Source organism: Salmo salar, chromosome ssa19 (genome assembly GCF_905237065.1).
Source record: "Salmo salar chromosome ssa19, Ssal_v3.1, whole genome shotgun sequence".
In the NCBI taxonomy this organism is placed as follows: Eukaryota; Metazoa; Chordata; class Actinopteri; order Salmoniformes; family Salmonidae; genus Salmo; species Salmo salar.
This window is the reverse complement of record NC_059460.1, coordinates 81,753,802-81,766,858: the sequence shown is the minus strand read 5'-3', so window position 1 is coordinate 81,766,858 and position 13,057 is coordinate 81,753,802. Positions and strand designations below refer to the sequence as shown.

Here is a 13,057-nt window from a genome sequence, read left to right as displayed (position 1 = left end):
CAAGAGCTAAAAACATTAGCTGACATGGGCTAAACACGTTAGCTTACATGAGCTAAACACGTTAGCTGACATGGGCTAAAAGCATTAGCTGACATGAGCTAATAACGTTAGCTGACATGGGCTAAAAACATTAGCTGACATGAGCTAATTACGTTAGCTGACATGGGCTAAAAACGTTAGCTAACATGGCCTTAAAAACATTAGCTGACATGGGCTAAAAGCATTAGCTGACATGAGCTAATAACGTTAGCTGACATGGGCTAAAAGCATTAGCTGACATGAGCTAATAACGTTAGCTGACATGGGCTAAAAACATTAGCTGACATAGGCTAAAAACGTTAGCTGACATGAGCTAATTACGTTAGCTGACATGAGCTAAACACATTAGCTTACATGAGCTAAACATATTAGCTGAATGAGCTAAACACATTAGCTGACATGAGCTAATAACATTAGCTGACATGGGCTAAAAACATTAGCTGACATAGGCTAAAAACGTTAGCTGACATGAGCTAATTACGTTAGCTTACATGAGCTAAACACATTAGCTTACATGAGCTAAACATATTAGCTGACATGAGCTAAACACATTAGCTGACATGAGCTAATAACATTAGCTGACATGGGCTAAAAACATTAGCTGACATAGGCTAAAAACGTTAGCTGACATGAGCTAATTACGTTAGCTTACATGAGCTAAACACATTAGCTTACATGAGCTAAACATATTAGCTGACATGAGCTAAACACATTAGCTGACATGAGCTAATAACATTAGCTGACATGAGCTAATAACATTAGCTGACATGAGCTAATAACATTAGCTGACATGAGCTAATAACATTAGCTGACATGAACTAAACACGTTAGCTTACATGAGCTAAACACGTTAGCTGACATGGGCTAAAAGCATTAGCTGACATGAGCTAATAACGTTAGCTGACATGGGCTAAAAACATTAGCTGACATGAGCTAATTACGTTAGCTGACATGGGCTAAAAACGTTAGCTAACATGGGCTAAAAACATTAGCTGACATGGGCTAAAAACATTAGCTTACATGAGCTAAACACGTTAGCTGACATGAGCTAAAAACATTAGCTGACATGAGCTAAACACATTAGCTGACATGAGCTAATAACATTAGCTGACATGAGCTAATAACCATAGCAGACATGAGCTTAACACGTTAGCTGACATGGGCTAAAAACGTTAGCTGACCTGGGCTAAAAACATTAGCTGACCTGGGCTAAAAACATTAGCTGACCTGGGCTAAAAACATTAGCTGACATGCCACCACCATGCTTCACCATAGGGATGGTGCCAGGTTTCCTCCAGATGTGACACTTGGCATTCAGGCCAAAGTCCAAGCAGGATGTCATGTGCCTTTTACTGAGGAGTGGCTTCCATCTGGCCACTCTACCATAAAGGCCTGATTGGTGGAGTGCTGCGGAGATGGTTGTCCTTCTGGAAGGTTCTCTCATCTCCACAGAAGAACTCTGGAGCTCTTTCAGAGTGACCATCGGGTTCTTGGTCACCTCCCGACCAGCTCTAGGAAGAGTTTTGACGGTTCCAAACATCCAATCTTCTTCCATTTAAGAATTATGGAGGCCACTGTGTTCTTGGGGTTCTTCAATGCTGCAGACATTTTTTGGTACCCTCCCCCAAATCTGTGCCTCGACGCAATCCTGTCTCAGAACTCTACGGACAATTCCTTCCACCTCATGGCTTGGTTTTTGCTCTGACAACTGTGGGACCTTATATAGACAGGTGTGTGTCTTTCCAAATGATGTCCAATCAATTGATTTTACAGGTGAACTCCAAGCAAGTTGTAGAAACATCTCAAGGATGATCAATGGAAACAGGATGCGCCTGAGCTCAATTTTGAGTCTCACAGCAAAGAGTCTGAATACTTATGTAAATAAGATATTCCTTTTTAAATTTGTTATAAATTTGCAAAAGTTTCTAAAAACCTGTTTTTCGCTTTGTCATTACTAGGTATTGCTTGTAGATTGACGAGGAAAACAATTCATTTAATCCATTTTAGAATAAAGCTGTAACGTAACAAAATGTGGAAAAAGTCAAGGGGTCTGAATACTTTCCAAACGCACTGTATAAATAGCTCTCTAAGGTATGCTTTTGACTAACATGACAAGAGGAACGCTGATGACGTACTCTCCTATTTAGAAAGGACACCTTGTGCTTTATACTATTACAACTTTTAAAAGTAAGTTGAAAGCTGGACCCCTGTGCACCTCCTGCCGACAGCCCTGGGGAGATGAAACGCACCTCCTGCCGACACCCCTGGGGAGAAACCCACCTCCTGCCGACACCCCTGGGGAGATGAAACGCACCTCCTGCCAACAACCCTGGGGAGATGAAACGCACCTCCTGCCGACACCCCTGGGGAGATGAAACGCACCTCCTGCCGACACCCCTGGGGAGATGAAACGCACCTCCTGCCGACACCCCTGGGGAGATGAAATGCACCTCCTGCCGACACCCCTGGGGAGATGAAACGCACCTCCTGCCGACACCCCTGGGGAGATGAAACGCACCTCCTGCCAACACCCCTGGGGAGATGAAACCCACCTCCTGCCGACACCCCTGGGGAGATGAAACGCACCTCCTGCCGACACCCCTGGGGAGATGAAACGCACCTCCTGCCGACACCCCTGGGGAGATGAAACCCACCTCTTACCGACACCCCTGGGGAGATGAAACGCACCTCCTGCCGACACCCCTGGGGAGATGAAACGCACCTCCTGCCGACACCCCTGGGGAGATGAAACCCACCTCCTGCCGACACCCCTGGGGAGATGAAACCCACCTCTTACCGACACCCCTGGGGAGATGAAACCCACCTCCTACCGACACCCCTGGGGAGATGAAACGCACCTCCTGCCAACACCCCTAGGGAGATGAAACCCACCTCCTGCCGACACCCCTGGGGAGATGAAACCCACCTCTTACCGACACCCCTGGGGAGATGAAACGCACCTCCTGCCAACACCCCTGGGGAGATGAAACCCACCTCCTGCCGACACCCCTGGGGAGATGAAACCCACCTCTTACCGACACCCCTGGGGAGATGAAACCCACCTCCTGCCGACACCCCTGGGGAGATGAAACCCACCTCTTACCGACACCCCTGGGGAGATGAAACCCACCTCCTGCCGACACCCCTGGGGAGATGAAACCCACCTCTTACCGACACCCCTGGGGAGATGAAACCCACCTCTTACCGACACCCCTGGGGAGATGAAACCCACCTCCTGCCGACACCCCTGGGGAGATGAAACGCACCTCTTACCGACACCCCTGGGGAGAAACCCACCTCCTGCCGACACCCCTGGGGAGATGAAACCCACAGTTTGGGAACCACTGCTCTACTCTACTGTTCCATATTGTATTGTACTTTACAGTCCTCTTCTAAATGCAGAGTACTGTACTGTATTGTGTTGTACTCTAAAGTATTGTACTGTATTGAATTGTATTGTATTGTGCTGTATTGTACTGTAGACTATTGTACTGTATTGTGCTGTATTGTACTGTAGACTATTGTACTGTATTGTGCTATATTGTGCTGTATTGTACTGTAGTGCACTGTATTGTGCTGTATTGTACAGTACGTGCTGTATTGTACTGTACTGTGCTGTATTGCACTGTACTGTGCTGCATTGTACTGTATTGCACTGTAGAGTATTGTACTGCATTGGACTGTATTGTACTGTACTGTATTGTGCTGTATTGTACTGTGTTGTGCTGTATTGTACTGTACTGTATTGCACTGTATTGTACTGTACTGTGCTTTACTGTGGTGTTTTGTACTGTATTGTGCTGTATTGTACTATACTGTAATGTATTGTACTGTATTGTGCTGTGCTGTTTTGTGCTGTATTGTACTGTAGTGCGCTGTATTGCACTGTGCTCCACAGTACTGTACAGTATTGTACTGTAGAGTATTGTACTGTATTGCACTGTATTGTGCTGTATTGTACTGTAGAGTATTGTACTGTATTGCACTGTATTGTGCTGTATTGTACAGTACGTGCTGTATTGTACTGTACTGTGCTGCATTGTACTGTATTGCACTGTAGAGTATTGGACTGCATTGGACTGTATTGTACTGTACTGTATTGTGCTGTATTGTACTGTGTTGTACTGTACTGTATTGTATTGTGCTGTATTGTACTATACTGTAATGTATTGTACTGTATTGAGCTGTGCTGTTTTGTGCTGTATTGTACTGTGGTGCGCTGTATTGTACTGTGCTCCACAGTATTGTAATGTGCTGTATTGTACTGTACTGTACAGTATTGTACGGTATTGTACTGTGCTTTACTCACTGTGCTTTACTCACGGTCACACACACACACACACACACAGTAGGGTTGCTCCGGTGGAGTATTTTCATGTTCATGCCTGGCAGGCACAGCTGATAGAGGACAGGAGAGAGGGAGGCAAAGAAGGAAGGAGAGAAGAGATTAAATGGTAGAAGAAGAGAGCGGGAGGATGAGGAGAGAGAGAAGGGTAGAAGGGAGGGGAGGAGAGGAAGAGAGAGGAGAGGAGAGAGAGAGAGAAAGGCAGGGAGGAGGAAGAGAGGGAGAGAGAGGTAGGGAGGAGGAGGGGGAGAGGAGAGATAGAAGGAGAGGAGAGAGAAAGGCAGGGAGGAGGAGGAGGAGAGGGAGAGAGAGGTAGGGAGGAGGAGGGGGAGAGGAGAGAGAGAAGGAGAGGAGAGAGAGAGAAAGGCAGGGAGGAGGAGGAGGAGAGGGAGAGAGAGGTAGGGAGGAGGAGGGGGAGAGGAGAGAGAAAAAGGTAGAAGGGAGGGGAGGAGAGGAGAGAGAGAAAGGCAGGGAGGAGGAGAGAGATAAAAGTAGGAAAGAGGGCATGAACGAGGAGGAGGAGGGTGGAATAGAAAGAGGGAGGGAAAATAGTGAGGAATGGTGAAAGGGAGGAGAAGGAATGAGAGGGAAGGGGAGGAGAGGAGAGGAAGGGAGGAAGGGGAGGAGAGGGAAGGGAAGGGAGGAGGGGAGGAGAGGAGAGGAGAGGAAGGGAGGAAGGACACATGACACCATACACGCATGTTCCCCACCAACACACATTCATGTTGCTTCACAGACGTGATACCCCATGCGTCTGGTGCTACAGGAAATGACACCACACACCCTTTCTCCTCTCCCTTCTTTTTGGTTGATTTAGTGATTATTGTTTTGGGTGTGTGTATGGCAGCATCTCTTACAGAGAGCTACTATGTGAACAGAATGCACGGAACGTTCCAAAGACATATCAGTGTATATCTTTACAACCAGTAGATGTTGGCAGCTCTGACATCGTCCTCGTGTTCCTACGGGAAACTCCAGATGGCGACGTATTGCTGAATGGAGCTTTAATGGCAGCAAAATATCGCTAAGGATCATGGGTGAGAGTAGCCGTAACTAGCGAAGGTGCATGGTCGATTCAGTGGTGGTTGGTGTCGTTTAAGATGAGGGAGGATTATCTTTTTTTTTTTTTTTCATGAGCCTTGTTTCTGTTACAGCATATTGGATGACTGTCATTCATATTCCATTCACCCAGTTCAATGTAACAGTGATGGGTTTAGGATACTGTCCTTCATATTCACCCAGTTCAATGTAACAGTGATGGGTTTAGGATACTGTCATTCATATTCACCCAGTTCAATGTAACAGTGATGGGTTTAGGATACTGTCCTTCATATTCACCCAGTTCAATGTAACAGTGATGGGTTTAGGATACTGTCATTCATATTCACCCAGTTCAATGTAACAGTGATGGGTTTAGGATACTGTCCTTCATATTCACTCAGTTCAATGTAACAGGTTTAGGATACTGTCATTCATATTCACCCAGTTCAATGTAACAGTGATGGGTTTAGGATACTGTCATTCATATTCACCCAGTTCAATGTAACAGTGATGGGTTTAGGATCCTGTCCTTCACCCAGTTCAATGTAACAGGTTTAGGATACTACATGATACTCTAATGTTTCCTATACCCATCATGATGTAGATACAACCTGACCTATAAAAATTTGAGTAATCAAGGTGACAGACAGTGACACATTCAATACCACCTTGAACACTCTTCTCTGCATCTAGCTGATCTAGAGTGTAATAATTTGTCCAACAGTTGCAAACGAGAGTTTCTATTGAACAAATTCAGAGTGCTATTGAAGCTACTTTTGAACATCATTGCAAAACAGTGTTTTATAATAAATGATTTGGTGTCGCGTGAATATATTCAGTATCGTTTGATCACCTCCTGTCTCAGTCTCCAGTATTTATGTTGCAATAGTCAATGTGTCGGGGGGCTAGGGGCAGTCTGTTATATCTGGTGGAATTCTCCTGTCTTATCTGGTGTCCTGTGTGAATTTAAGTATGCTCCCTCTAATTCTCTCTCTCTCTCTCCCCTTCTCCCTCGCCTCAGGACTACCTGGCCTGATGACTCCTGGCTGTCCCCAGTCCACCTGGTCGTGCTGCTGCTCCAGTTTCAACTGTTCTGTTTGCGGCTATGGAACCCTGACCTGTTCACCGGATGTGCTGTTTTTTGTCTCTCTCTCTCTCTCTCTACCGCACCTGCTGTCTCTCTCTCTACCGCACCTGCTGTCTCTCTCTCTACCGCACCTGCTGTCTCTCTCTCTCTACCGCACCTGCTGTCTCTCTCTCTACCGCACCTGCTGTCTCTCTCTCTACCGCACCTGCTGTCTCTCTCTCTCTACCGCACCTGCTGTCTCTCTCTCTCTCTACCGCACCTGCTGTCTCTCTCTCTCTACCGCACCTGCAGTCTCTCTCTCTCTACTGCACCTGCTGTCTCTCTCTCTACCGCACCTGCTGTCTCTCTCTCTACCGCACCTGCTGTCTCTCTCTCTCTACCGCACCTGCTGTCTCTCTCTCTACCGCACCTGCTGTCTCTCTCTCTACCGCACCTGCTGTCTCTCTCTCTCTACCGCACCTGCTGTCTCTCTCTCTACCGCACCTGCTGTCTCTCTCTCTACCGCACCTGCTGTCTCTCTCTCTCTACCGCACCTGCTGTCTCTCTCTCTCTCTCTCTACCGCACCTGCTGTCTCTCTCTCTCTACCGCACCTGCAGTCTCTCTCTCTCTACTGCACCTGCTGTCTCTCTCTCTACCGCACCTGCTGTCTCTCTCTCTCTACCGCACCTGCTGTCTCTCTCTCTCTACCGCACCTGCTGTCTCTCTCTCTCTACCGCACCTGCTGTCTCTCTCTCTCTACCGCACCTGCTGTCTCTCTCTCTCTACCGCACCTGCTGTCTCTCTCTCTACTGCACCAGCTGTCTCTCTCTCTACCGCACCTGCTGTCTCTCTCTCTCTACCGCACCTGCTGTCTCTCTCTCTACCGCACCTGCTGTCTCTCTCTCTACCGCACCTGCTGTCTCTCTCTCTCTACCGCACCTGCTGTCTCTCTCTCTCTCTACCGCACCTGCTGTCTCTCTCTCTCTACCGCACCTGCAGTCTCTCTCTCTACTGCACCTGCTGTCTCTCTCTCTACCGCACCTGCTGTCTCTCTCTCTCTACCGCACCTGCTGTCTCTCTCTCTACCGCACCTGCTTTCTCTCTCTCTCTACCGCACCTGCTGTCTCTCTCTCTATCGCACCTGCTGTCTCTCTCTCTCTACCGCACCTGCTGTCTCTCTCTCTATCGCACCTGCTGTCTCTCTCTCTCTACCGCACCAGCTGTCTCTCTCTCTCTACCGCACCTGCTGTCTCTCTCTCTACCGCACCTGCTGTCTCTCTCTCTCTACCGCACCTGCTGTCTCTCTCTCTCTACCGCACCTGCTGTCTCTCTCTCTCTACCGCACCTGCTGTCTCTCTCTCTCTACCGCACCTGCTGTCTCTCTCTCTACTGCACCTGCTGTCTCTCTCTCTCTACTGCACCTGCTGTCTCTCTCTCTCTACTGCACCTGCTGTCTCTCTCTCTACCGCACCTGCTGTCTCTCTCTCTACCGCACCTGCTGTCTCTCTCTCTCTACCGCACCTGCTGTCTCTCTCTCTACCGCACCTGCTGTCTCTCTCTCTATCGCACCTGCTGTCTCTCTCTCTCTACCGCACCTGCTGTCTCTCTCTCTCTACCGCACCTGCTGTCTCTCTCTCTACTGCACCTGCTGTCTCTCTCTCTCTACTGCACCTGCTGTCTCTCTCTCTCTACCGCACCTGCTGTCTCTCTCTCTCTACTGCACCTGCTGTCTCTCTCTCTCTACCGCACCTGCTGTCTCTCTCTCTACCGCACCTGCTGTCTCTCTCTCTCTACCGCACCTGCTGTCTCTCTCTCTACTGCACCAGCTGTCTCTCTCTCTACCGCACCTGCTGTTCTCTCTCTCTCTACCGCACCTGCTGTCTCTCTCTCTACCGCACCTGCTGTCTCTCTCTCTACCGCACCTGCTGTCTCTCTCTCTCTACCGCACCTGCTGCTCTCTCTCTCTCTACCGCACCTGCTGTCTCTCTCTCTCTCTACCGCACCTGCAGTCTCTCTCTCTCTACCGCACCTGCTGTTCTCTCTCTCTACCGCACCTGCTGTCTCTCTCTCTCTACCGCACCTGCTGTCTCTCTCTCTCTACCGCACCTGCTGCTCCTCTCTCTCTCTACCGCACCTGCTGTCTCTCTCTCTCTACCGCACCTGCTGTCTCTCTCTCTATCGCACCTGCTGTCTCTCTCTCTCTACCGCACCTGCTGTCTCTCTCTATCGCACCTGCTGTCTCTCTCTCTCTACCGCACCTGCTGTCTCTCTCTCTCTACCGCACCTGCTGTCTCTCTCTCTACCGCACCTGCTGTCTCTCTCTCTCTACCGCACCTGCTGTCTCTCTCTCTCTACCGCACCTGCTGTCTCTCTCTCTACCGCACCTGCTGTCTCTCTCTCTACCGCACCTGCTGTCTCTCTCTCTACCGCACCTGCTGTCTCTCTCTCTCTACCGCACCTGCTGTCTCTCTCTCTACCGCACCTGCTGTCTCTCTCTCTCTACCGCACCTGCTGTCTCTCTCTCTACCGCACCTGCTGTCTCGACCTCTGAATGATCGGCTATCAAAAGCCAACTGACATTTACTCCTGAGGTGCTGACCTGTTGCACCCTCGACAACTACTGTGATTATTATTATTTACCATGCTGGTCATTTATGAACATTTTAACATCTTGGCCATGTTCTGTTATAATCTTCACCCGGCACAGCCAGAAGAGGACTGGCCACCCCTCATAGCCTGGTTCCTCTCTAGGTTTCTTCCTAGGTTTTGGCCTTTCTAGGGAGTTTTTCCTAGCCACCGTGCTTCTACACCTGCATTGCTTGCTGTTTGGGGTTTTAGGCTGGGTTTCTGTTCAGCACTTTGTGACATCAGCTGATGTAAAACGGGCTTTATAAATACATGTGATTGATTAATGTTTAATGTTTCACAATTTTTATTTTCATGAAATCCACTGAGGAGGATTGTCCTCCCGTTTCTCCTCTGAGGAGCTTCCACTGTGGTCGATGTAGTGGTTTCTTCCTACCTGAGAGAGTCAGCCTGGAGCCTCCTCGTAGCCTGCCGGCCCGTGATTGGTCTGTGTCAGCACGTGGTCCTTTGTGACTAACATGTAGTCAGAATGGATCACTATTTCATTCATGATCTCCATTTGTAGCCAACTTTAAAATAATTCATCTCCACGATCAAACTTGATCATAATCAATCTATTTTTAAAGCCACCAAAAAATGTAGCTCTGGAGATAGTAATATGCATAATCTTTCTAGGACAGACTAGGGCTTCTGGCACCGTACAGGCCAGTGTGGTACAGGCCAGGCGTAAGGCCATACAGGCCAGGCGTACAGGCCAGGCGTACAGCCCAGCCGTACAGGCCAGGCGTACAGGCCTTGGCATACACACTAGGCATACAGGCCAGGCGTCCAGGTCTGGATTTTTATATATGAAGACAAAACACAAACCGTATTTCTACAATATTAGGACTGTTTCAAGTCCACAAAAAAAAACAAAGCAATCAGGTTTTTTTGTGACAAATGACAATATGGCTGATTTGCATATCTGGTTGTATCTCTCCTGAGTACACAACACAACACACCGACTGAGTATTTAGGAGCAGGTACAGTGTATATAGAGGGATAGTGGAAATAAACCCAGATAGTCTACAGAGTAAAGCCTTCTTGTCACGTTCTGACCATAGAAAGCTTTTATTTTCTATGGTAGAGTAGGTCAGGGCGTGACAGGGGGTTTTGTCTAGTTTATTTATTTCTATGTTGGTTCTATTTTCTTATTTCTATGTTGGGGTTTTTGTCTAGTTTCTGTATTTCTATGTGGGGTTCTAGTTTCTGTATTTCTATGTTGTTTTTTGGGGGGGGATGATCTCCAACTAGAGGCAGCTTCTCTCTCTCTGTTGAGGTGAGGGTAGGAGCATTAGGTCAATAACAGAGAGGATCCAATCCCTGAGCCGACAATGTTTAAAATCTGTCGTTCTGAGCAGTTAACTCCCAACAGCAACTTCTCCCCGGGCGCCGATGACGTGGATGTCGATTAAGGCAGCCATTTTTAACTCTGTGTTGTTGTTTATGTCGCACTGCTTTGCTTCATCTTGGCCAGGTCACAGTTGTAAATGAGAACTTGTTCTCAACTGGCCTACCTGGTTAAATAAAGGTGAAATTAAAAATTATAATAATGAAACAAAATACACTACATTACCAAAAGTATGTGGACACCTGCTTGTCCAACATCTCATTCCTAAATAATGGGCATCAATATGGAGTTGGTTCCCCCTTTGCTGCTATAACAGCCTCCACTCTTCTGGGAAGGCTTTCCACTAGATGTTGGAACATTGCTGCTATAACAGCCTCCACTCTTCTGGGAAGGCTTTCCACTAGATGTTGGAACATTGCTGCTATAACAGCCTCCACTCTTCTGGGAAGGCTTTCCACTAGATGTTGGAACATTGCTGCGATAACAGCCTCCACTCTTCTGGGAAGGCTTTCCACTAGATGTTGGAAGATTGCTGCTATAACAGCCTCCACTCTTCTGGGAAGGCTTTCCACTAGATGTTGGAACATTGCTGGTATAACAGCCTCCACTCTTCTGGGAAGGCTTTCCAATAGATGTTGGAACATTGCTGCTATAACAGCCTCCACTCTTCTGGGAAGGCTTTCCACTAGATGTTGGAACATTGCTGCTATAACAGCCTCCACTCTTCTGGGAAGGCTTTCCACTAGATGTTGGAACATTGCTGGTATAACAGCCTCCACTCTTCTGGGAAGGCTTTCCAATAGATGTTGGAACATTGCTGCTATAACAGCCTCCACTCTTCTGGGAAGGCTTTCCACTAGATGTTGGAACATTGCTGCTATAACAGCCTCCACTCTTCTGGGAAGGCTTTCCACTAGATGTTGGAACATTGCTGCTATAACAGCCTCCACTCTTCTGGGAAGGCTTTCCACTAGATGTTGGAACATTGCTGCCATAACAGCCTCCACTCTTCTGGGAAGGCTTTCCACTAGATGTTGGAACATTGCTGCCATAACAGCCTCCACTCTTCTGGGAAGGCTTTCCACTAGATGTTGGAACATTGCTGCCATAACAGCCTCCACTCTTCTGGGAAGGCTTTCCACTAGATGTTGGAACATTGCTGGTATAACAGCCTCCACTCTTCTGGGAAGGCTTTCCACTAGATGTTGGAACATTGCTGCTATAACAGCCTCCACTCTTCTGGGAAGGCTTTCCACTAGATGTTGGAACATTGCTGCTATAACAGCCTCCACTCTTCTGGGAAGGCTTTCCACTAGATGTTGGAACATTGCTGCCATAACAGCCTCCACTCTTCTGGGAAGGCTTTCCACTAGATGTTGGAACATTGCTGCCATAACAGCCTCCACTCTTCTGGGAAGGCTTTCCACTAGATGTTGGAACATTGCTGCCATAACAGCCTCCACTCTTCTGGGAAGGCTTTCCACTAGATGTTGGAACATTACTGCCATAACAGCCTCCACTCTTCTGGGAAGGCTTTCCACTAGATGCTGGAACATTGCTGCTATAACAGCCTCCACTCTTCTGGGAAGGCTTTCCACTAGATGTTGGAACATTACTGCTATAACAGCCTCCACTCTTCTGGGAAGGCTTTCCACTAGATGTTGGAACATTGCTGCCATAACAGCCTCCACTCTTCTGGGAAGGCTTTCCACTAGATGTTGGAACATTGCTGCTATAACAGCCTCCACTCTTCTGGGAAGGCTTTCCACTAGATGTTGGAACATTGCTGCTATTACAGCCTCCACTCTTCTGGGAAGGCTTTCCACTAGATGTTGGAACATTGCTACGGGGACTTGCTTTCATTCAGCCACAAATGCATTGGTGACATTGGACACTGATGTTGGGCGATTAGACCTGGCTCGTAGTCTGCGCTCCAATTCATCCCAAAGGTGATGACTTTTCTTGCAAAGTTTGGAACTTAGTAGTGAGTGTTCCAACCAAGGACAGATACATTTTTCACACTGCGCGCATTAGCACTCGGCAGACCCGTTCTGTGAGCTTGTGTGGTCTACCACTTCGCGGCTGAGCTGTTGTTGCTCCTAGACATTTCCACTTTACAATAACAGCACTTACAGTTGACCGGGGCAGCTCTATCAGGGCAGAAATTTGATGAACTGACTTGTTGTAAAGCTGGCATCCTATGACCGTGTCACGTTGAAAGTCACTGAGTTCTTCAGGAAGGCCATTCTACTGCCAATGTTTGTCTATGGAGATTGCATGGCGGTGTGCTCGATTTTATACACCTATCAGCAACGGGTGTGACTGAAATAGCCAAATCCAGTAATTTTATTTAACTAGGCAAGTCAGTTAACCTCCCTGGGCGAGGTGGGACGCCAGTGGAATCGCGTGGCGCAAAATACAAATACCTAAAAAATGCTATAACTTCAATTTCTCAAACATATGACTATTTTACACCATTTTAAAGACAAGACTCTCGTTAATCTAACAACATTGTCCGATTTCAAAAAGGCTTTACAGCGAAAGCAAAACATTAGATTATGTCAGCAGAGTACCCTCCCAAATATAATC

The 13,057-nt window shown here is 47.7% G+C and overlaps 1 protein-coding gene across 1 annotated transcript in view; it reads right to left on the bottom strand.

Annotated features, from left to right (window-relative positions):
* The window catches only part of LOC106579714 (extracellular sulfatase Sulf-1), a 109,599-nt gene extending 108,211 nt beyond the window's left edge, over positions 1-1,388 (bottom strand). Inside the window, exon 1 of the mRNA XM_045702807.1 lies at positions 1,267-1,388. The gene's annotated coding sequence lies outside the window, so the exon portion shown is untranslated. The remainder of the gene's footprint in view (positions 1-1,266) is intronic.
* Between the last annotated feature and the right edge of the window lie 11,669 nt (positions 1,389-13,057).